Genomic DNA, 21331 nt, shown 5'->3' with positions numbered 1-21331 from the left:
AACTTCAAGGGGTCCCTGTGATCAAGGCCTGCATCAGGATCCCTGCTGAGAATGGACGGAGTCTGCCTCTCCTTCTCCTGTTCCTCCTTCCCCACTCCTTGTTCTGTCAAATAAGTTTTCTTTTCTTTAAAGAAACAACTTCAAATCAACAGCTGGCTTCAGGGTTCATCAATGTTATCTATTTGATTCATACTTAAGAACTTTTACAAGAATTACTCCTGGCCCTCAAAAGTAATTCAAAAGAATTACTTTTGGCCCTCAAAAGTTCTCTGATTTAGGAATGTGTACAAGGGGCCCATATCATAAGTGACTGAGGGGCAGGAACTGAGTAAATAGGAAATCAACTGTTTGAGATTAAGGGCTGATCCATTTCTGAATAGAAAGAGGGCTAAAAACAAAATATTTAGAATAATTACTCTTAAGTAGGAAGAGCCTTTAATGTCAAAAATTGCCAGAAGATGGGCTTTCTCTCCAGATTTGTCCCCAGGTGGCTAGTCCTTTCTCTTAAGCCTCCTTGTTTGTCAGAATGGTCATTTTCACCAGGTCAGCACCATTATCCCAATACCAAGGGGAGCTCCTCCAGTCAAACCAAAAACCTTTCAGCTCACGGCAAAAAAGGGGAAAATATCCAATTTAATAGACTGGAACCACTGTTCTCCTGTTTATTAGTCATTTTTGAAGAACCTATATTTTGTCACTGTGCTGGGAACAGAGAATTGAACAGGACACAGTTCTTCCCTTCCACAATCCATCATGTCTAAGGGCCAGGAACTAGAGCACACAGCAGGCACCTGGCCACTGGAGTAAAGAAGATGGCTTCTGCCTGCCAAACTGCTTCTCGGAGCCACCTCCTCCATCAGCAGAGTGTGTCTGACTCAGGTCCACCGATTGGAGTGTTCTACCTCTGCCGACACTGAGACTGGTAGAACTGGATGTGTGCCCCAAACACGGCTGATAGTGATGCTGAAAAGGACTCAGGACCTGCTACTACATGGAGAAAGCAGAGGGAGGGAAAGACTCCCATTGGACAATACTTAAAGTCCTCAGTCCAGCTGTGCCTGACAGCCCCTTCCAAAGACTCTTCCTAAACAAGAGCCAAGTACATGACCACTTTTGCTTAAGCCTTGGTTCATGTTCCCTGCAACCAAAAGTCTTTGTAGACCCACTGGACAGTAGCACACAGAAGAGGAAGTGAACAAGAGAAAAGATGAAGAACTTTATGTCAAGTAATTACACTCATTTATTAGGTCTAGGAGAAAGAGTAAATTTGTTAGGAAGACAGCGTTCTTCTGAAAGATGCTTTGGCCCCTGGTTTCATTAATCAAAAACAAAAACACTGAATGGTCAAATACCTCCACCATTTTTTTTTAGAGACAGGGAGATCGGTGTGGGCGGAGAGCCAGAGGAAGAGAGAGAATCCTAAGCAGGTTCATGCACAGTGCAGAGGCCGACACGGAGCTTGATCCCACAACGCCAAGATCATGACCCAAGCCGAAATCAAGAGCTGGATGCTTAACTGACTAAACCACTCAGATGCCCCTCCCCCCAATATTTTAGAATATTAGAAAGGGAGCGCCTGGGTGGCTTAGTCAGTTAAGCGTCCGACTCTTAATTTTGGCTCGGGTCGTGAGATGGCCCTGCATCAGGCTCTGCACTTGGCACGGAAACTGCTCAAGATTCTCAACCTCACCCTCTGCCCCTCCCCCACTCTCAAAAATAAAAATAAAAAGGAACCATTGAAAGATTTGAGGGAAAGCTCAATGACTTACTAATAACAGAGTCAACATTTGCAAGTATTTTATTAACAACTTAAAATGAGTCGTGTTTGGGTAAGCATATGCCATCTGATGAGTGAGACTTAAAAATATCAATTTTTAAGAATGATTTAAATTCATTGCGGAATGATTCAGCCACATCCCTTCCTATTGATCTTTGTGAATTTTACCCACACCTACTGATTGGGTCCAAAACATTGAAGTTTTACTAATAATCCTGGCCAAACTTCTACTCATGTGCTTTCTTAGAAAGCAAGAGTTAGATGGCAGAAATGAAAAATCTGAGATCTGTACCCCTAGGCTAGAGATGAATTGAATACATACATAGAAGACTGATCAAACACAGGTTTCTTTCCCTTCCAAATACCAAAACTAAAAACACTCCTTTACTCCACATACCAAGAGAGAAATGAGGCAGACTGAGCCTGTCTCATGAGGAAGGATCTATAGGATGAACCTGTACAGGTCAAGAATAACAACATCTCAATGACGGAACATCACTTAAGCAAAGAAGTCATCATCTGAGAAACATAATTATAATCATTTATGAAACAACAGCTCTGCCAAAAGGCTTGGATCAAATCAGGTGTTGTAGTGACATTCTTCTGGGTCAGGAAGACAGAGAGGGGATCCCGACAGCAGATGGTTCTAGTTTAGCCCACTCACCGCAAGGTTTGCAAGACCTGATGTACGAAGAGTCAATGAGGCCTGTCTATGTACATGGTAAGGTTCCTTGCAAAGGGATCGAGGATGACATCACTTAGTCTGTTTTTTGGAGTGGGGAAAAAGCAGAAAAACATCTGTAAGTGTGCCCACAGAAAGTTAAGTAACAAAAACAAAAACAAAAATACCCCATAAACTTTAAACCTTTGACCAGGCACAGTTACTCAAACAAGCCACGAGAAAAAAAAAAAAAGCCCCCAGATCGAACTTTTCCAGATTATCTTTTAAGCTCCTGCAAGTGTGGATGTTAACGTGACATTTTCTAGGATATAATTCTTCATATTTTTATCTGCCTTCTTAGGTTTCCCAAGTTCTTCATAAGAACATATGGTATTAATTTAACATACCAGAAAATACAGAAGTAAATATGATAGCATGCCCTAATTTCCAACACCTGCAACTTTCTTGTATCTGTGAACCAAAATCTGCAGAGTGACAGCTAATGCTTCAGTTGTATCAGTTGACACAAATTTATAATTTTCTTAAGAAAACATTTCTAACACTGCAGCTGACAGCTAGACAGGAAGGTTACTTCTTCCTGGTAACACCTAAACACAAGCTGCGTGGTCTCAACAAATGGTTTTCCACAAGCTCCCACCCCCCCCTTTAAAGAGGAAACCCTTGTTTCTGAACAAATCTTAGCTGACTTATTAAAAAAAAAAAAAAAAGAGAAAAAGCCAAGGGGCTCAGAGGCTGAACTGGCAGGAAGAAGGAGGAAAACTTTTCAGTTACTAAGTATCTCCTTGAAATAGTTACTTGTCTAAATTAAGCTTCTAATGAAAATTTATGCCAAGGTGAGCTGTCTGAAATGTAGAATGAGGACCTAGTGGACAATCAACCAAAGCAGAAGTTTGATGGCTACAGAAGAATTCTCAAAGTTTACTGAAAATCTCCCCTGAGTAAAATTACAGTCTGATCAGAGTATGGCTGTCAGAAGCCCACAGTAAGCCTACGGATTAGAATACAGTTTATACTTTGGTGGTGTCCTTTAAACATTTCTACATAAAGCTGTAAAGAAAAACACACAGCTGAGAAAATCTTTTAGTGGGGGTGGGGGGGTGGGATCAAAGGCTGGAAATAAGTCCAATACTAGTGAAGAAAAACAGCAGTTGTATTTTCTATGTTAATAAAAACTAGGAAGACATTTTAACTACTACAATATAGACAGTTTCATTTTTGGTAACATCATCAATCCAAATTAACACAAAGGAAATTCAGATCCTTGATATTCAATCAAGAAAACAAAGTATTCTAATGTCACACAGATGCAAGTATGTATATAAAGATCTTATAACCTGTGCTGGGATTTAAGGATCAGATATATTTGAAGTTTCTTTAAACCACTAACTAAAAAGTACTGTTTTGTTAAGACGCACAGACATTTTAAGAAGACTGTCATAAATCTTCATGCTACCCAAGATGGTATCCTTTTTTTTAAAAACGGATTTTGTGATGTCTCTGTGGAAACATTTAGGACCCATTAAAATAAAAACTAGGCAGAAAGAAAACATCATTTCCTTATTTATGTGCTCACTTTTCCTCCTACCACCCCTTCAGCAACATACTTAATACCTGTCAATATCACTGAGTAAAACTGTGGTCATTGTAAAACACTGTTTCTTTTTATAATCAGTAAGTGCTTACTTTCCTGACAATTCTGGGATCAGAAATAGTGAAGAGAGATACCTTATTTGTTTTCTAAGGGTGTCACTAGGTCCTACATTTAAACTAAGCCAGTTGTAAATAGGTTTATATGTTTGTATTTTGAAAAAATAAAACCCATAAAGCCTTTTTAGAACAACCCTCCGATGAGTGAGCATGTTGAGAGCCCAGAGCCTACATCTGGTCTGGAAGAAACCATCCTTCTCCTTCTTTACACAACAACAACCAACATAGTCCTAAACAGAAACAACTAATCTTTCAATTTCCTATAAGCTCGGGAAAAAGATGTTGCAGATGCCAGAGGCTTCACAGAAAGGCAGATCTAACGGTCTCCTCTCTTTCTCAATCCAAAATACGACAGAACAAGTAACTGACAACCCAGGGCAGAATGCCCTTCTGGATTAGCAGTCAAACTGTGCGGCGTGACAGTGGCGAGAAAATCAAGTTTAGACTCCTTTCTCCTTAAGTAACGGAAAATGTGCAGTAGTGTTGAGACTAAAAAGGGGGGGTTATTTGTAAAGCCCAGGAGGATTAGGAAAACTACTTGCAAATGAAGACATACTTGTACCAAAAGCCAACTCTGAATAATGAACACCAATTATTTTGCATAGGTTATTGTATTAGAACACTGTTAATAAAGACAAGAAGCCGACAAAAAATGTAACCAACTTCTGTTTTCTTCTATACTCATCTACTAACTGCACTGACTTTTACTATTCTCTAATAAAAAAATTGCAGTGGAGTTAATTGTGTCAAATACAAAACTGCCTCCAGAAAAAAAAAGACACTTTGATTTTGAAGTTTTTACCAAAGCAATGATTAAATTCCGCAGTTTTTATACTTTTTTTTTTTGGGTGGGGGGGGGGAAGCAGACTTGTTACTTATGAAAGGCAAAATGAATACATTTCCCTAAATATAGCATCTGGTACAGCAATGCTTGGTCATAGGAATACTTCTGGCCACAGTCTATAAACAATGTGTGAATCCCTTCCACAAGTAGCCCCGCTTTAATCTAAGACACTCTCTCTGTCTGATCACAAGTGAGTGGAGCACAAATCCCGCCAGGCAGTTTGTTCCACATTGGACATCTCTGTTCACAAGCCCACAGTTCTCAGTTCAGTCTACAGAAATCGAATTCCCTAGCCACAGAACAGCCTTTCACATTATTAAGACCCTTCTTCCTTCCCTCCTCCCAAGTCAAGCATGCTCAGTTCTTTTCACCATTACTTCTGTTATCACAGGAGCCAATCACTAGTGGATGGGCTCCAGTCTGTCAACCTCTCTGGTGCCCTGAATAAACTTATTCCAGATGTGACACAATCAGAAGTCAAGTGGGACAACACTTCTCTAGCTCTAGATATTTTCTTAGAAATTTTATTATTTTTATTATTAGAGAGAAAGAGAGGGTGTGAGTGGGGGAAGGGAGAGAGAGAATTCCAAGCAGATGCTGCGTCTGGTGGAGGGCCCAATGTGGGGCTTGATCCCACGACCCTGAGATCATGAACCAAGCCAAAAATAAAGAGTTGGGTGCTTAACTGACTGAGGCACCCAGACAGATGCCCCTAATATATTACTATTTTTTAAAAAGTAATTTCTGTGCCCAACATGGGGCTTGAACTCATGACCCAGAGATCATGAGTCACATGCTCTACCTGAGATATGATTTTTAAATTAATGTTCCCAAAAGGTGCACTGTGCTGGTGGCAGTCACTTTACACACATTACAACAATCAACCAAGATCTTTTATTTTTTTAAAATACGTGTTGTGCTTCTCAGTATTAGGTAGTTCAGTTGGTAGGAACCAAAACTTTCTGTACTGAATCCAAGTCTGGTTAAAGGGAAGTTAACTATCAAGTTTTTAATTATCTTCTCAGTTAAAGGGGCACGAACATTCTGATTCCAAAATGTAGCACTGTGAAGCACTGAAAGAACCGAAGGGTTGCCTCATCTATACTCTTCTCATTTTACAGATTAGCAACTGTGAAGCAACTGGCCTAAGGTGATCCGCTTGTCCGTGACAGACCTGGGTCTCAAGGTTATCTCCAGATCTAGGATGCGGAGCTCCTCCCCCTACCCTTTTAGAGGAAGCTCTTATCTCAGACATTAAAGGTAAACAAAAGCATGTTAAATACAGACACTGAAAGTGCCAGAACTTCATACTCTAAGCTGAAACAACCTCAAACAAGTTCAACCAAACTAGCTCAAGTGATGAAACAGATTAAGAATACGCACACATCTCAGGTCAGATGGTCCCGTCAGATCCAGAGAAGAACTGAAACAAGAACCTAGCTCTGAGACCACTTGCCTGAAAGTGCTCTTAACCATCACCATGGATGCCAAGAGTCAACAGACAGTCACATCAGGAAGATAATCCCAACTGTATTAATACCCTGCAAAATGAAAACCACAACATTGGTATCCCGCAATAAAACAACAGCATTTCAAAAACAGATGTATCCTATGTCTCTCTTTTATCACCTTCCCATTATCAATACTCAAAACATGCTATTCCAAAAATTGCTTGGGAAAGCAGAGCCTTTAATGATCATTCTTTTTCTGGACAGTAGGGTTGAGCAGGAGGGCAGTCTGCTTTCAACTACCTTTTAGGCTCCTTTTTGCAAATAAAGTTCCGTTTGTTTGTATTACAAAAGCAACTGGGAAATAAAAACATACATACACACCAAAACCTGTACATGAGAGTGCCTGGGGGGCTCACAGTCAGTCAAGCGTCTGACTCTTGATTTTGGCTCGTGTTGTGATCTCATGCGTGGTGAGACAGAAGCCTGCACCGGCTCCGCCCTCAGCTTGGGCGTCTGCTTGAGATTCTCTGCCTCTGCCCTTTTGCCCCCAGGCTCACTCACTCTCAAGTAAATAAAATCCTAAAAAACCAAAACCACCAAAAAACCCCCACAAAAAAACCCAAAACCAGAAGCCTGTACAGGAATGGACTCACAGTAGTCATTAACACCCAAGAAGGACAAAGAACCCCAATCTCCATAAATAAAATGTGGTATATTCATACAGTGAAATATGATTCAGCCATAAAAAATGAAGTATTGCTATATGCTAGAACATCGATGAACCCTGAAAAATTATACTCAGTGAAAGAAGTCAGTCACAAAAGCCCGCTTATTGTATGATTCCATTTACATAAAAGGTGCAGAACAGGCAAATCTACAAAGTAAAGGGTAAAGTTGCCAAAGGCTAGAGGAGCCGGGGGACAGCAGACGGCAACTGCTCATGGGAACCGGGTTCTTTGTGGGATGATGATACTGCAGAAAAACGGACTGTGGTGTTAGCTGCACTACTCTGAATACACTAAGAAACATTAAATTGTATACTTTAAAAGGGTGAATTGTATGGTGTATGAAGCACATCTCAGTAAAGCTGTTACAAAAGAAAAAAGCAATTGGGCCTAATAGAACAAATACGGAAAAGGGAAGGAACGCAAATAAGTATATGTAAGGAGTTAACTCGGGGCATACTTATCCTTCCAGCTTTTTATGCACATCTAATTTTTCTTTTAAAGGGAAATGAATCTTTTGTATCTCAGCATTTAGTTATGCAGCAAGAAAACTAATGCTGCCGGAAAAGTTTTTAATTTTTAAGAACTGTGCTTTCCTTCCAATAGGTAGATGCTAGCCACAAACAGCTATTCATCATGTAGAATAAGGCTAGTCTGAAGTGAAAGGAGATATGCTTTAAATTAATTTATTTTTATTGTGGTAAAACATACATAAAATTTGCCATCTCCAGAATTTTTTTTTTAAGTTTTTTTTAAAAATTTATTTGACAGACAGATCACAAGTAGGCAGAGAGGCAGGCAGAGAGAGACAGGAGGAGGAGGCAGGCTCCCTGCTGAGCAGAGAGCCCGATGCGGGACTCGATCCCAGGACCCTGAGATCATGACCTGAGCCGAAGGCAGAGGCTTTAACCACTGAGCCACCCAGGCGCCCTGCCATCTCCAGAATTTTTAAGCACACAGTTAGTTCAGTGATACTTAGTCGTAATATCACGCCACCATCACCACCACTACCCGTCTCCAGAACTCTTTTCATGCTGCAAAACTGAAGCTCTGTACATTAAACAGTAACTCCCTCTCTTCACTGGGCAACCACAATTCTACTGTCTCCTTGACTCTGACTACTCTAAGTACTTCATGTAAGTTGAGCCACAAAGTACTTGTCTTTTTGTGCCTCGCTTACTTTACTTAGCATCATATCCCTCCAGGTTTATCCATGTTGGGGCCTGTGTCAAAATTCCCTATCTTTTAAAGGCTGAATAACATTCCATGCTATATGTACACACATCTGGCAGGTGATGGGAGGGACACTTGGACTGGTTCCATCTTTTAGCTATTGTGAATACTGCTGTGAACATGGGTGTACAAATATCTCTTCACACGGTAATTTTATGGTTCCATAGTGGTTCTTCATTTACATTCCCATCAACAGTGCACAATGCCTCCTATTTCTCCACATGGTGTGTTGGTAAGGACCAACACCCGTTAAATGTTTTTTTAGAATAGCCATCTTAACGTGTATGAGATAGTATTTCACTGTAAGTGTGATGTGCATTTCTCTAATGATTAATGGATACCGAGTATCTTTTCATTTGTTTATTGGCTACTTCTATGTCTTCTTTGGAGAAAAATCTATTCAAGTCCTCTGCCCATCTGTGGCATGCTTTCACATGTAAAACATACTTGGGATTTCCAAGGCTTAGTATGAAAAAATGCACAATACCTCATAAATACCTTTTCAAAAATACTGACATGTTGAAGTTATACTTTGGATGTACCAGGTTAAAGATATGTTAAAATTAATTTCATCTTTAAATTAAGTGCTCGGGATCTCTGCTCAGCAGGGAGCCTGCTTCCCCCTCTCTCTGCCTGCCTCTCTGCCCGCTTGTGACCTCTCTCTCAAATACATAAATAAAATCTTAAAAAAAAATAAGTGTTAACATTAAATGAAAGTAAATGTTAAAATGTGGCTAGTGGAAACACGGATGAACCTTGAAGACATGCTAACTGAGATAAGCTGATCGCAAAAGGACAAATACTTTTTGTGCTTCTACTCATACGAGATACTGAAAGTGAAATTCAGACAGAAGAAGGTGGTTGCCAAGGGCTGGGTAGAGAGGAGAATGGAGACTTGGGTGTTTAATGGGTATAGGATTCAGTTTTGTAAGATGAAAAAAGTTCTGGAGATAAACAGTAGTAAAGGCTGCATGACAATGTGAGTGTACTTAATGACAAAGAACTTTACACTTAGAAGTCATTAAAATGGTAAATTTTAGGGTGTATTTTACAATTAAAAATATTTTTTTTCAATGTGGCTACTGGAAAATTTAAGGCAACAGTACTGAATATGGAACCAAATAAGGTTTGCTCGTAGTTTTACCAGCAGGATGGAGTGGGTTCAAAATGAGAGGCATTTATCGTTGATGACTCTGCCAAATCTATGAACATTAAGCATCTGTTAAGACTTTTTTTTTGAACAGGAAAGATCTTCTAGAGCAAGACCTGGATGTAATACAGGAACTTTGAAGGACTTTATAATTTCCAGACCATTCTGGACAATATTAAATGAAAGACTCTATGGTAACATTATTAATGGTCCCCAAACTGTTGGATATTTAAAAAAAAAAAAATCTTAGAATTCACTTTCCTGGCAGATCTGCTCTATTCCAAGAGGCCAGGAACAGAGGAATGTATCATTTCTGTCAATGTCAAAGGCTCCAGTTCACTCGGCCTTAACTAAAAGAGTTAATCCAGTTGAGGTTACTTTAATAAGTTCAACTGTTTTTTAATTTTTTAAAAGATTTTATTTATTTATTTGACAGACAGAGATCACAAGTAGGCAGAGAGGCAGGCAGAGAGAGAGAGAGGGAAGCAGGCTCCCCGCTGAGCAGAGAGCCCGATGTGGGGCTCCATCCCAGGACCCTGAGATCATGACCTGAGCCAAAGGCAGAGGCTTTAATCTACTGAGCCACCCAGGCACCCCAGTTCAACTGTTTTTTTAGTTTTGCAGAAGGTAAATGATTCTGGAGAATGTAGTGGTACAGAAAAGATTTTCAAAGAATTTCCATGTATTAAATTTTTAAATAAACCTTAAGTTTCTTCCAAACAGTTTAAGGACAAAACTGTACAAGGGGAAAGATCCTAGGAAAAATAAATTAGGAAACCTTTTCAAAGGTAATGATGAAAACTTAATTTTAGCAAGTTTCGTTTTCTTTCATGTGGTGTGGCTCATTAATATCAAACTAAGAATCTAATGGGAAATAAGCAGCCCCATTCAACACGTTACCAATCTGCAAAATTATAATTACACTGTGACTTAAAATTTGTTTTATTTTAAATGCTTATCACAAGTGATTTCAGATTTATCAGAGTATGACCTGAAATTATGATTGATACAGTGTGGTAAAGAGGTATTTATGTCTGTAAATTATAACCACTATGAATCATTTTCCAGTAGAGATTGATTTTTCTAATCTCAAATGATGTAATTACAAACTCTTAAATATTCAGTAAGACAAGGGTGCTATCTCACTATCCAAAGCAAAGAAGGGTCTATTAAAAAGACCCCGCTTAGCTTTTTTGTGTTTTTTCCCCTCTTGCTAGATACTAGATATCCAGCATCTACAGCAGTGGCTGACACATAGCAGGCACTTAATAAATGTAGACTAAACACCAGCCCCTGCCTAGAAAGGACTTACAGAGATGACACCCCATAAACAACCACAGGAAAAGCAGCAAAGTGTCAGATGTGTCATAAAGTAAATGCTCTGAGGTTTTATAAGAGGGAGAATTCATTCTCAGTAGGGGAATGCAGGAGAAGGTGGAAGTAGATGCTAAGCGGGGCCACTAGTTTAGTTGAGAATCTGCATTCACTGCCAACAAAACAAAACAAAACAAATCAAGAAAACTTGCTGGCACAGTTCCAGAAGTGGGACAGCAAGGAGTTCTAGAAACTATGTATAGAGTCCAGAATGGCTGCTATGCCAAACTTCTGAGTAATAAGCAATGACAGGGTTGGAAAGGCAGGTTGGGGATAGGACAGAAGTCTTGAGTGTGAAGCTAGAGCCTGCAGCTGTATCTGGTAGGCACTGAGGAGGTGCTGCAGACAATGAAGCAGAGAAAGGATACAATTCTATGGGCACTTTAAGAGAATTAAATCCAGCCGTTTACAAAAGGCCTAGGAGAAGTCCATGCAGAGTGCAGTATCAGACCTAGGCAACTATCAATCACCAGAAGGAGTTGACACCCACCTCAGATCCACACAATCTGAAAGGTCTGCACAGAGCCTTAGGTGTAAGACAGTAAGATACTGAAATGACGGCAAAAGGAAGATGAAGTTCAAAGGCGAAGCCTACAGCCTACATCAACATTTCTGTTTGCCAGTAAAACTATACTGTTTTCATGAATAAAAATTTAGCTGACCTGTTAGCCACATGTAAAATTTTTACCTCACAACTTCAAATTTCTGTTAACAAGTAGGGTGACACAACACACTAAAAGCTTTCCTCTGCTCAGAAGAAAGACAGTACAATGTAGTAATTAAGAACACAGTTGCAGAGCTGGGCAGATCTGTGTCCTTACTTAATCCTCACTGCCACTTACTAGCTTTGTGAACCTAAAAAAGTTACTCAACCTCTGGAGGTCTCCTTCCTTATGGTATCTGCAGAAGGACACTATTCCACTGTTCAATTCCAATGTCAGAAGGATTAAATGAGATGCTGCCAGTTAACACTTAAAGCAGTTAACATTATTTTAAACATCAGATACTAGTCACTTTGAAAATTAAGCTCACACTGTTATAATCTTTTAAAAAATATGGACTATTAATCCTGATAATCAGATGTGGTTGCTATTTATCTGTTCCAAGACACATTACAATGTGCATTCACACACATAATATTTGCATTTGTGAGTTAGCATATTCTTAACCTTATAAACTCTGTGGCACTTAAAATGCGAATGCAATTTAACATCTGCAAGTACCCACAATAAACCTAGTGACTTACAGTCACACAGAAACATAAAGGTATGAGCTAGATTTTGCATAAAAAAATATGTGGGTTACTTCTCTTCTAACGACTTTTCAGACTAAAAGACTAGTGCCTACAACCAGAAACTATTACGTTGCTGTTTATCCTGTTACTTGGGAGAATTTAGATTTTAGATGAGAATCCTAGCTGTGACCACCAGAATTTACAGAACACTAATGGAACCAAAGGCTTTCAGGGTGTTTTGAGAATGTGCTGAAACGATGACAGAACACATGCACGGAAGGAAAGACGATGCTGGAGAGACGAGATGAAAGCCGAGGAACTGAAGGTGTGCTCCCTAACCCTTTATTGATTTTACATACCGAAGTTCACAAAGAATTTTACTTGAAAGAGAGAAAGATGCCTCACAGCTTACCAAAAAAAAAAAAAAAAAAAAAAGAAGAGAGAGAGAGAGAGACAGTATTTCTAACAACTTCATCTAGCTTTAGGGAGTATGAGATGGGGAGCATTTCCCAATTTACTCCATTTTAAACAAGCATTCCAGCAAGGCAGAGACACACCGCAGGGGATGACTGCGACCCTCTGCCACCTACATACCCCACAGCTGAGCACTGTTGCTGCCAACACAGGTGGACAACCTGGCTTAAGAGAAACGTGAAAATGGGAAATCAATTCACAAGTAGGCCCAAGAAGACATCCAGACATATCCATTTTAATCATTGCAGTAGCATGTCACTGGTCTGGTCATCTAAAAGGTGTAGGACACAAAGTAGTGGAATTTTCAATTCCTTAATAAGAAAATTTCCATGCTCTATCACAACTACTTGGAAATAATTTTCCTGGAGTAAAGGAAAGGAACTTTTCTCATTCATGAATAACAGAATTATTTACCTAAATCACCTCAAGTTTTTCTGAGCAATTTCCTAGGAGTCAAGGCCTAATAGGCAAAGCTTTCTCTGTAGCAGAACCATTATTTGTGTAGCAGGCTTTGCCACTTGGTGGCTCGACTCTTATGGTTTCTGCAGAGTAGTTTTTCTTGGTGTTGTTTTTAAGCCTACCTGATTTTGGACCAGGACTTTGAGCCGACTGCATAGGACACTCCCAGTTCTAGTTCACTCCTTTCACAAGAGCAAGAACTGCAACTGTTGACTTACATTTACAACCCCCACCCCCAATTTAAAACTTCAATGAATTCTTCCATATTTCTGCTAGACAGAAGTCTCTTCAGATATAACAGATCTGAAGAGAAACCACTCATACAGGTTCTCAAATGTTGCCAGTCTCCACCAGAAAAAGCTGCACGTTTCAATGCAAGTACAGGTTTCACTAACTCTTAAATGGAGACCAGAGGGTTCAGAAAATGGAAAGGCAGAAGGGCAAAAGCCAACAATTATCTGTCTAAACAAAAATGACTGTCCAGAGGAAAGAAAGAACAAGACTGCCCTAAACCAAAACATTCGAAAAGCAACAGGACCATAAACAAACTTTCTTTTTTTTTAGATCCTTGTACAGGCAACTTCAAACCAGACATGTGCTGCTTCAACTGACCACCCCTAACACAATTTTGCTGGTACTCTCTTGTTTGGGGTTTGGTCAGCCTCTGACTGTCAAGCGAACGCAGGATCCTTGGGTCTTCACTGACACAGAAGCACGAAACAGCATTATCGTTACGAAGCATTCATGGGAGCCCTCATTATTAGCCAAAGAGCACATGCAAACCCTACAAAAGCCTGTGTTCAAGCACAGGCCTGGCATGGACACCCTTTGTGTCTCACTTCAACACCGCGTGCTGAAGTGCCTTGACTTGTGAAACAAGGACGATCTTGAGAAAATTCAGAATGGTTTATAAAGTGCTTGCCAAATAAAATGGGCATCATTAATATTACCCTAAAGGCCAGCAAACAGGCCTTTACCCTCACAGCTCACCGTTCTTAAAGGCATCAAGGGATAGTCAAACAATGCATGAGCCTCCTACAGATTATGTGCATGTTTTGGAGTTAAACGTTAAATCTTAAACTGCAGTACATGTTCAGGGCAGTCTTCCTTAGTAAACTCTATCAAAAGCACTTAGGCTTTCCTCTTAATTTTCACACCTTTATTTCTGGAACATTGCTGCAATTCTGGAAATGTTATTATTTCTCAAGCTGTGGTCTTAGAACTAAGCTAGGGATCAATAAAAGCAAGGAAGCTTGAGCGTGCATTTCCAAAGAACTACAACCAGAGGACAAGTGAATGCAAACATGGAGATAAGAGAACCCAGAACTGAAATAGTGAAAAGAACTCTGCATTTTACACTGATTAGAAAATGTGTGCCCTCAATCAAAACAGTTCCTGTATATAGTTGGCTCACATTTTATGTGTGACTTCCTAATATAGACAAAACATCACGTTATAATCAAGTTGATATATATATCCCAATCTGAGAAGCCTGATCATATATGAGGAGAGCCTTCTTCCAGTGGAACAGAATATGGATTCTCATTTAAGATGACTCCTTAACTGCAAGATAGCAAAGGTAGGTCACAACCAAAACACAGGTCTAAGGAGTACTAAGACACAGAAAGACTGAGGGAGCACAATCATCCTTCCCCTCACTTTGTAATTAACAGGATCAGGCAAACAAACAATATAAAAATCATGAAGTCACGATGGAACGGTGGCCACTCACGCTGGGCAAAACAAGGATGGCTTCTTTATAAAGTATCTCAATGATTAAGGCAGCAAGTGCCAATGAGTAAACAAAAAACAGCTTCTACATTCAAAGTATCAATTCAGTTAGTGTGGGGCTTTGGTTCTCACCAGTTTCAAATGTCAAGTATCCAAACTAACAACATAAAATGTAGAACTGACAGTGATACACATCAGCAAAATATGGCGTTTGTTCTAGACTTAACACCACAAGCTCACTAGAAGTGTGCACGATGCTAATAACATGTCAAGCTCTGTGAGTCTAACTATAATTAAATTATTTACTTAGGGTAACAACATTTGACTTAATGTTCATGCCTTTTAGACAAATAAATGGAAGTTAAACTCCCATGGGAAATATTTTATCTTCTGGAAGACATAAAGTAAAAGTAAAAAAGTAAAAGCCCTTTTGGAAGTTTAGGATGAACATGTAGATTATTACACAGCAGTATCGGGCATCTTGGTGTAAACTACAAATTAGTTTCTAATCTCACAAAATTTTCCATTTTTTGGCTACTTTGACAACATTTTGTAAGTTATCTAAGATTTTAATAGATTATTTAAAGAAAAACTGCAATATCTAATTCCGACATTTTTTCTGTAGTTAAATGTACTGTTTCCCAACCACATCTCTGATGGTGGGACTTTGTATTTAGTTACAGTTACTTCCAACTCTAAAAAAGTGAGTTGTTATTTTATGTGTATATATGTACACATCAACTGATGGAGTCAACCTGCCGAAGTCTATTACAACTTATGCAATTTTGTTATTTATATATAGTTCCCAAAAGACAAAAATACTACTGATACTGAGATTTTTCTTTTCTCTCTAGCCAAGTATTGATCCCTACTTGCTCCTTTGTAACTCATCAGCTCTATCTTCCTCATTAATTTCCACAATTAAACATGTAGTCAGCATGTGTACATCACCTTAAATGTATCAACCAACAGACTGCTGAATACTTAAAATTTTCAATACCAGAAATTATGTTTAGTAGTATTTTTCAAATTTTGTGAAGTTACAAGGAAAGCAACAATTTAACACATTGTGCACTTTATTTAATTCTACTTTTAATAATCAAATTGAAGTAATAAACTTGTTCATATATGTTAGAACAAAAAACAGAAGTCATTTTTACTTGGTAAAAGCCAATTTAAGCTGATTATCTGGTAGCAACTACATGTTCATGAAAAGGCCTATTCTGATCAAAGAATCTTTAAGGTTTTTAAAAGCTTAGCAACTCTTGAGATTGGGTCATCAAAATAACAATAATTGAGAACTTACTTGACACTTAATCTGTTCAACATGGTGACGTTTTATTTTTAATATAAATAGTATTAGAACTTTTCCTGCACTCTGGTTTAAGGAAAAAAAAGAGAAATTTAAGCAAAACAAATTCACAGTGGGTATGTTTACAACAATGACCTCCAGGACAGGCAGGGCCAGATGTCTTTAGAGATTCAGAGCCCAGTCTCCTATATTTTCTATACAGAGACATTAAGAACCAAAATCAAAGATTTAATTAATTCAATGTCTAGTAGCCTCTGATAAAGTAATTTTAGGAAATTTTCAACAGTGGCCAAGATAAAGAAGGAATTTCTACTTAAAGTTCAATTAAACAGAATACCCATCCCCAACCCTCTGGTTAGTAGAGGCTTTTTACCCTTCTTTTAATGAACTCTCACAGTTTACCTAAATTTCAGCTTTCAAGCCCAACTGTTTCACTATTCATTCATTCACTCACTTTGATGCCCAAACCAGGAAACCTTGAAACTGCAAAATACATGCTAAGAGTTCATAGCAAGTTTTCCTGTAGGGGGAAAATGGCTATTACCACTAAGGATATCAGTTAACACTGTATCTTATGTATAATTTGCCAAATCAAACAGAAGGACCTTCACAAATTTCATTCATCTCAAACGCACCTCTTATAAGTTGTTTCCAAATTACTCATTTAAAAACTCATATAACTATATATCAAAGACCAAGTACAGGTCAAAAAGTTATTTCCATTTAACATATACTAAACAATATTTAAATATTATAAATATTACCAATTAGATTTAAAATCTGATTCTTGCATTTACTAAAAAATTTCAAAACCAATATAGTTAAGTCTCCATCAGAATACCTGAACCAAGCTGCCTCCTTTTCACTCACCAAAATGTTACTTAGTAGCAAATGTTCCAGGAAAATTCTCCCTTAAGCACCAACTGGTTAACTATGTATCAAAGAATACACCCATTCAATTCCCCATAAATTTACCTTGGTGTATCTATATAAAATAGTTGCAACAAAGTCTTACAAGTTCCCCAAGTATCAACAACCACTATCAATCATTGGTAGCAAGTACATGTTCATGGAAAGGCCTGTTCTGATCAGAGAATCAGTAAGATTTACAGAAGCTTAGCAACTCTTGAGATTGGGTCATCTAGATAACAATAATTGAGAACTTAACATACTTTATACACAAGAGTGCAGAATGTAAATGATTAAAACAGTATTAGCAACTTAAATTTTCTCTTAAGCCATAAGTCTTTTCTCTGTTCAGAACCCATGACTGCAACCAGCTCTAACCGGTTCCTTGAGGAATGTGGCTAGGCTGAAATTTTGGAAGTGTTGGCTTTGGTGGTGACCAAGGAGGAAGAAGTCTCTGGCTTCCCTGTTGCTGCAGTTCCCACCCTCCAAAATGAATATACCCACCGGTGTGAATTGACAATGTGGTCCAAAGAGCAAGGCAGGAACGGAGTCCAGATCCTCAAAATGGTAGTACAGGGCATAACCACTAGGCCACCTATCAGTTCAGTACAAAAAGTACAACCCTGTGCATCATGGTGCAAAAGCTGGGGCCTAGGTTTCGCATTGTGCATCTCACACCTATGGAAATAACAAGAGGAGTAAAATCTACAGAAATCAACACACCCTAAGAAGGTGGGTGCTCACAGAAGACCAGTGTCAATGCTTTTGCAAAGGTGGTTGGCTACTAAGAAAATGAATGGCAATTCCAAGTCCAAAGTTGGAAGACAACAAAACTTTGCAATCAACTCTGTTGAGTTTGACCATGAAGAACTCAACGTGGGTTTAATGTTTACCAACAAGGCTTTGCAAATCATGACACCCACCTACATGCTTATGAAAATTACTACCCCACTAAAATCTAGCATCTTTCAAGGATGGTTTTTAACTCGCAAAGAGTTGGAAAGATGTGGGCCATGAAGAAAGGAGGTAATCAGCAATACCCCCAAACCCGTAACTCTCAGGTTTTAAACTTTCCCCTTTACCATCTGACCTTGGAAAGACATGGTGACACATTCAAAGCTTAAGGTGGAAGAATTCCAGAATTCCAAAGAATAGGAAATCTGTGTACCAATGATGTGCCAAGAACAAATGTGGATTGTCTGAGGGTCAACAGTTTTGAAAAAGTAAAAAGAGAACTTCTAAAACGCAGGGTGGATTCTTTAAAAGAAATAAAATCACCGCTCTTGACTCACTTAATCCTTCGCCATGTTGCTGTCAGCTCACCAACTAAGAGTGCGAGAGTGTGTGTCTTGCTGGGTCCATTTTCCCATGGTCTGTAGAAGGCGCTGTGAAGCACATCCTGTTCTAGCTCTGGGGCCCTTCCCCCCTCTGCAGCCTTACCCAGTGCAGGGAATGCGCCCCCTACTGACTCCAACACTCATCGCCTTTAGCCGACTTGGCTGCGGTGCATTTTGGGTGGGGGCTGGTATTTTCTTGATGGCCATAAACCAGAAGCAACAATGCAGATTTATAAAGAAACAGTATCAAGCTACCCAGGAGTTCCCCCCTCTCCCCTTTGAAGGTTCAAGACACTGGCACGAGAAGCATCAGGGATAGGAATTGGGTGTGTGGATGGACAGCATTAAAATGGCAAACACAGGAAACAGTTTGGTTCTTTTTCCCTCCTAAGCCTTTGTCTGAGAAATGGGGTTATGGCAAGAACTGCTCAGAGGAATTGGTGAACGCAAGAACATCAAGAAGACTCAGTGTGGGTACATGTGTGGCTAAAAAGGATATTAGACCTTAGCGCCTGATCTTGGGCAGAAGAGGAAGAGAAGCAATCGCGCCTTTTCCAGCAGACAGGCATCCAGGTTGGGGGGGGAGGGGAGGGGAGGGCAGGCAGGCAGCCCAGAGGAAAGAGAGGTGAATAAAAGGGTGCTCAAAGAACTCCTCCCCATTCATTGCATTAAAAAAGAAAATCTTTTCGCAGCTTTCTGGATTTCCATTTTTTACCATCTTACTGCAAAGTTGGGGCTCAGAATGTTCGTAAGAGGTCGTGCTGACCAGGCAGCTGCGACTGAGAAAAAGGGGTGATGGTGGACTCCGTGCTTAGGACAGGAGGGTAGCTGGCATGTTGGGGAGGAAGGGTTGCACGGCGGAGGCAAAGACTTTCCACTCCGTGCCATGCATGCTCCCCGCCCCCCAATCTGTCCCCCCCTCCCCCAGCTAAGGGTGGGTAGACCTGGCAGAAGGCTCTCGTCCCAGGCACTGGGGGTGTGCGTGGGGGGCTCGTTTGGCGGGGGGGGGGGGGGGGGGGGGGAGCGGGAGGAAGGGATTAGTTCCAGGGATGGGAGCAGCTCTGTTCTTGCTGGGGGCGGGGTGGAGGGAGATGCCATCAGCGGCACAGGCTCCGGGGGCCAGGCTGGCTGCTGGCCTCGGCGGGCTCACGGGGCGGGGAAGGGAGGTCGGGCTGCAGGAGGAGGCGCCTGGACCCCGGAGCAGAGCCCGGGTAGCGGTCCGCGCCGGGGCGGGCGTTCCGTCAGCACCAGAGTATGCAAAGGAGCGTGTGCGGCTGGAGGGCTGGCAGTGGGAACAACAATGCACCCGCGGGGCCGGTTCGGCGGGAGCGGGGCCGGGGCCGCGGGGTCGGCGCGCGGCGGCTGCCGGGGCTTACCTTGACTCGGCCTCGAGGCGCGCGCGGGGCCGGCGTGCTCGGGGGCCGGGCGGCGGCGGCGGCGGCGGCGGGCGGATGGCGGCGGCACGACGGTGGCGGTGGCGGGCGAGGGCGCGCCCGGGGCCTCGTCGCGCTCTGGCTCGGCGGGCTCCGGCTCGCGCCGCGGCCGCGGCTGCTGCCGGGGGGCGCGGCGGGCGCAGCAGAGCGGCGGGCGGCGGTGGCGGCGCGAGCGGCTCCCTCCAGTCCCCGCGCGGGCGGCGGCGGCAGCGTCGTCGAGCGGTGCAGACAAAGGAGGGGCGGAGGGAGGAGACGGAGGGTGTGGGAGAGGCGGCTTCACCGGTGCGGGCAGGCGGGCGGCGGCGGCGGCCGCGCTCCTTTCGCTCCTCAGCAGCGGGGACCGAGAGAGGGAGCTGTGTCTGAGGAGACGCCAAAATCCCCCTTAGCGCTGCCCGCGGGAGGGGGAGGGGGCACAAGATGGCGGCGGCCGGGGGGGCGGGAGTTCAGCTCATGGATCCCGGCGGGCGGCGGAGGGGAGACCGGGCCGGTGGAGGCGGCAGCGGCAACGGGCGGGGGAGGGGGCTGATCCCGCGTCTCCCCTCAGCAGACAATACAAGCGCCTCGGAGCGAGTCCCCGAACCTGCCCTAGCCAAAATGGCGGCCGAGAAAGAGCGGAAGTGACGTAAATACCTCATTAGCATAAGAGGACTCATTGTCCAGCTAAGTAGGGGGGGTAGTGGGGGACAGTACCCCTTCCCCCCATGTCCCCCAGGGACAACTCTCTCACTGCCACCTGTGCTCGCACCTAACTTTTTTGGGGGGAGGGTGGTCCCAGCACCCCCACCTAAGGGAAATTATATAATCCCCACAGAGGGGGGAGCTCTCGCGAGAACCAAGAGGATTTTTGCCATTGACCCACTAGGAGGCGCCGCGGATAATGGCCGCAGTGCGCTTCCAGGGCCCGTGTGCACGGCGGGCGCCTTCCTCTGGCCGCAGCGCCGGCGGCGGAGGCACCAGCAGCGGGCCGCAGCACGCCCTGCACTCAGTCAGGTGGCCGTGCTGGGGATCCCTGCGCGGGCCCAGCTGGGCCTGGACTACATCTGGCGGGAGGGGGCGTGCGGGCAGCCCAGCGGCTCCACGTGCTGGGAGGCCTGCGCGCTCACCCGCCGGGCAGCAGCGGGAAGGACAGGGACACCTGGCCGGTTGTGCGCGATGCCTCCTGCCTTATATGAGGTGTGAGGGCCTCGTGCTTCACACACCGACTGGAGATAAGCCACGAGCTCATGGAGCCCTGGTTCCTTCCCGGTGGGGCAGGTTACTTAGTGCACAGGGGCTGACAGTCTTCCAGGTTGGTGATGGGCTCTTCTCTTTGGCCTGAAGAAAACAAATGGGAACCCTAGCGTGTGGGGCCACCGGACTCGTGAAGCCGAAAGATGAGAAATGATGTTGCTGATGGGCCTCCACAAGATGCTCAAAAACTACACTTCAACTGTGGTCCCAGGGGCACTTCTAGTGGTACCACAATCTGGACAGCACAAGCTAGCACATGGACAGTCTGT

General features: G+C 42.4%; 1 protein-coding gene across 5 annotated transcripts in view; it reads right to left on the bottom strand.

Moving 5' to 3' along the window:
• Positions 1-19840, bottom strand: part of LOC111141921 (activity dependent neuroprotector homeobox) — a 31096-nt gene extending 11256 nt beyond the window's left edge. Inside the window, exons 1-4 of one of the 5 annotated variants that reach the window (XM_022494773.1) lie at positions 19776-19840; positions 17567-17740; positions 16148-16219; positions 2442-2540 (exon numbers count right to left, since the gene is read on the bottom strand). The gene's annotated coding sequence lies outside the window, so the exon portion shown is untranslated. The remainder of the gene's footprint in view (positions 1-2441; positions 2541-16147; positions 16220-17566; positions 17741-19775) is intronic. The other 4 variants (XM_022494772.1, XM_022494774.1, XM_022494771.1 and 1 more) reach the window with 4 other exon arrangements.
• Positions 19841-21331: the final 1491 nt, after the last annotated feature.

Source organism: Enhydra lutris, unplaced genomic scaffold (assembly GCF_002288905.1).
Source record: "Enhydra lutris kenyoni isolate GAN:26980312 unplaced genomic scaffold, ASM228890v2 scaffoldscaffold6, whole genome shotgun sequence".
Lineage (NCBI taxonomy): Eukaryota > Metazoa > Chordata > Mammalia > Carnivora > Mustelidae > Enhydra > Enhydra lutris.
The sequence above is the reverse complement of the archived record's forward strand: the minus strand, read 5'-3'. Positions and strand labels throughout refer to the sequence as shown.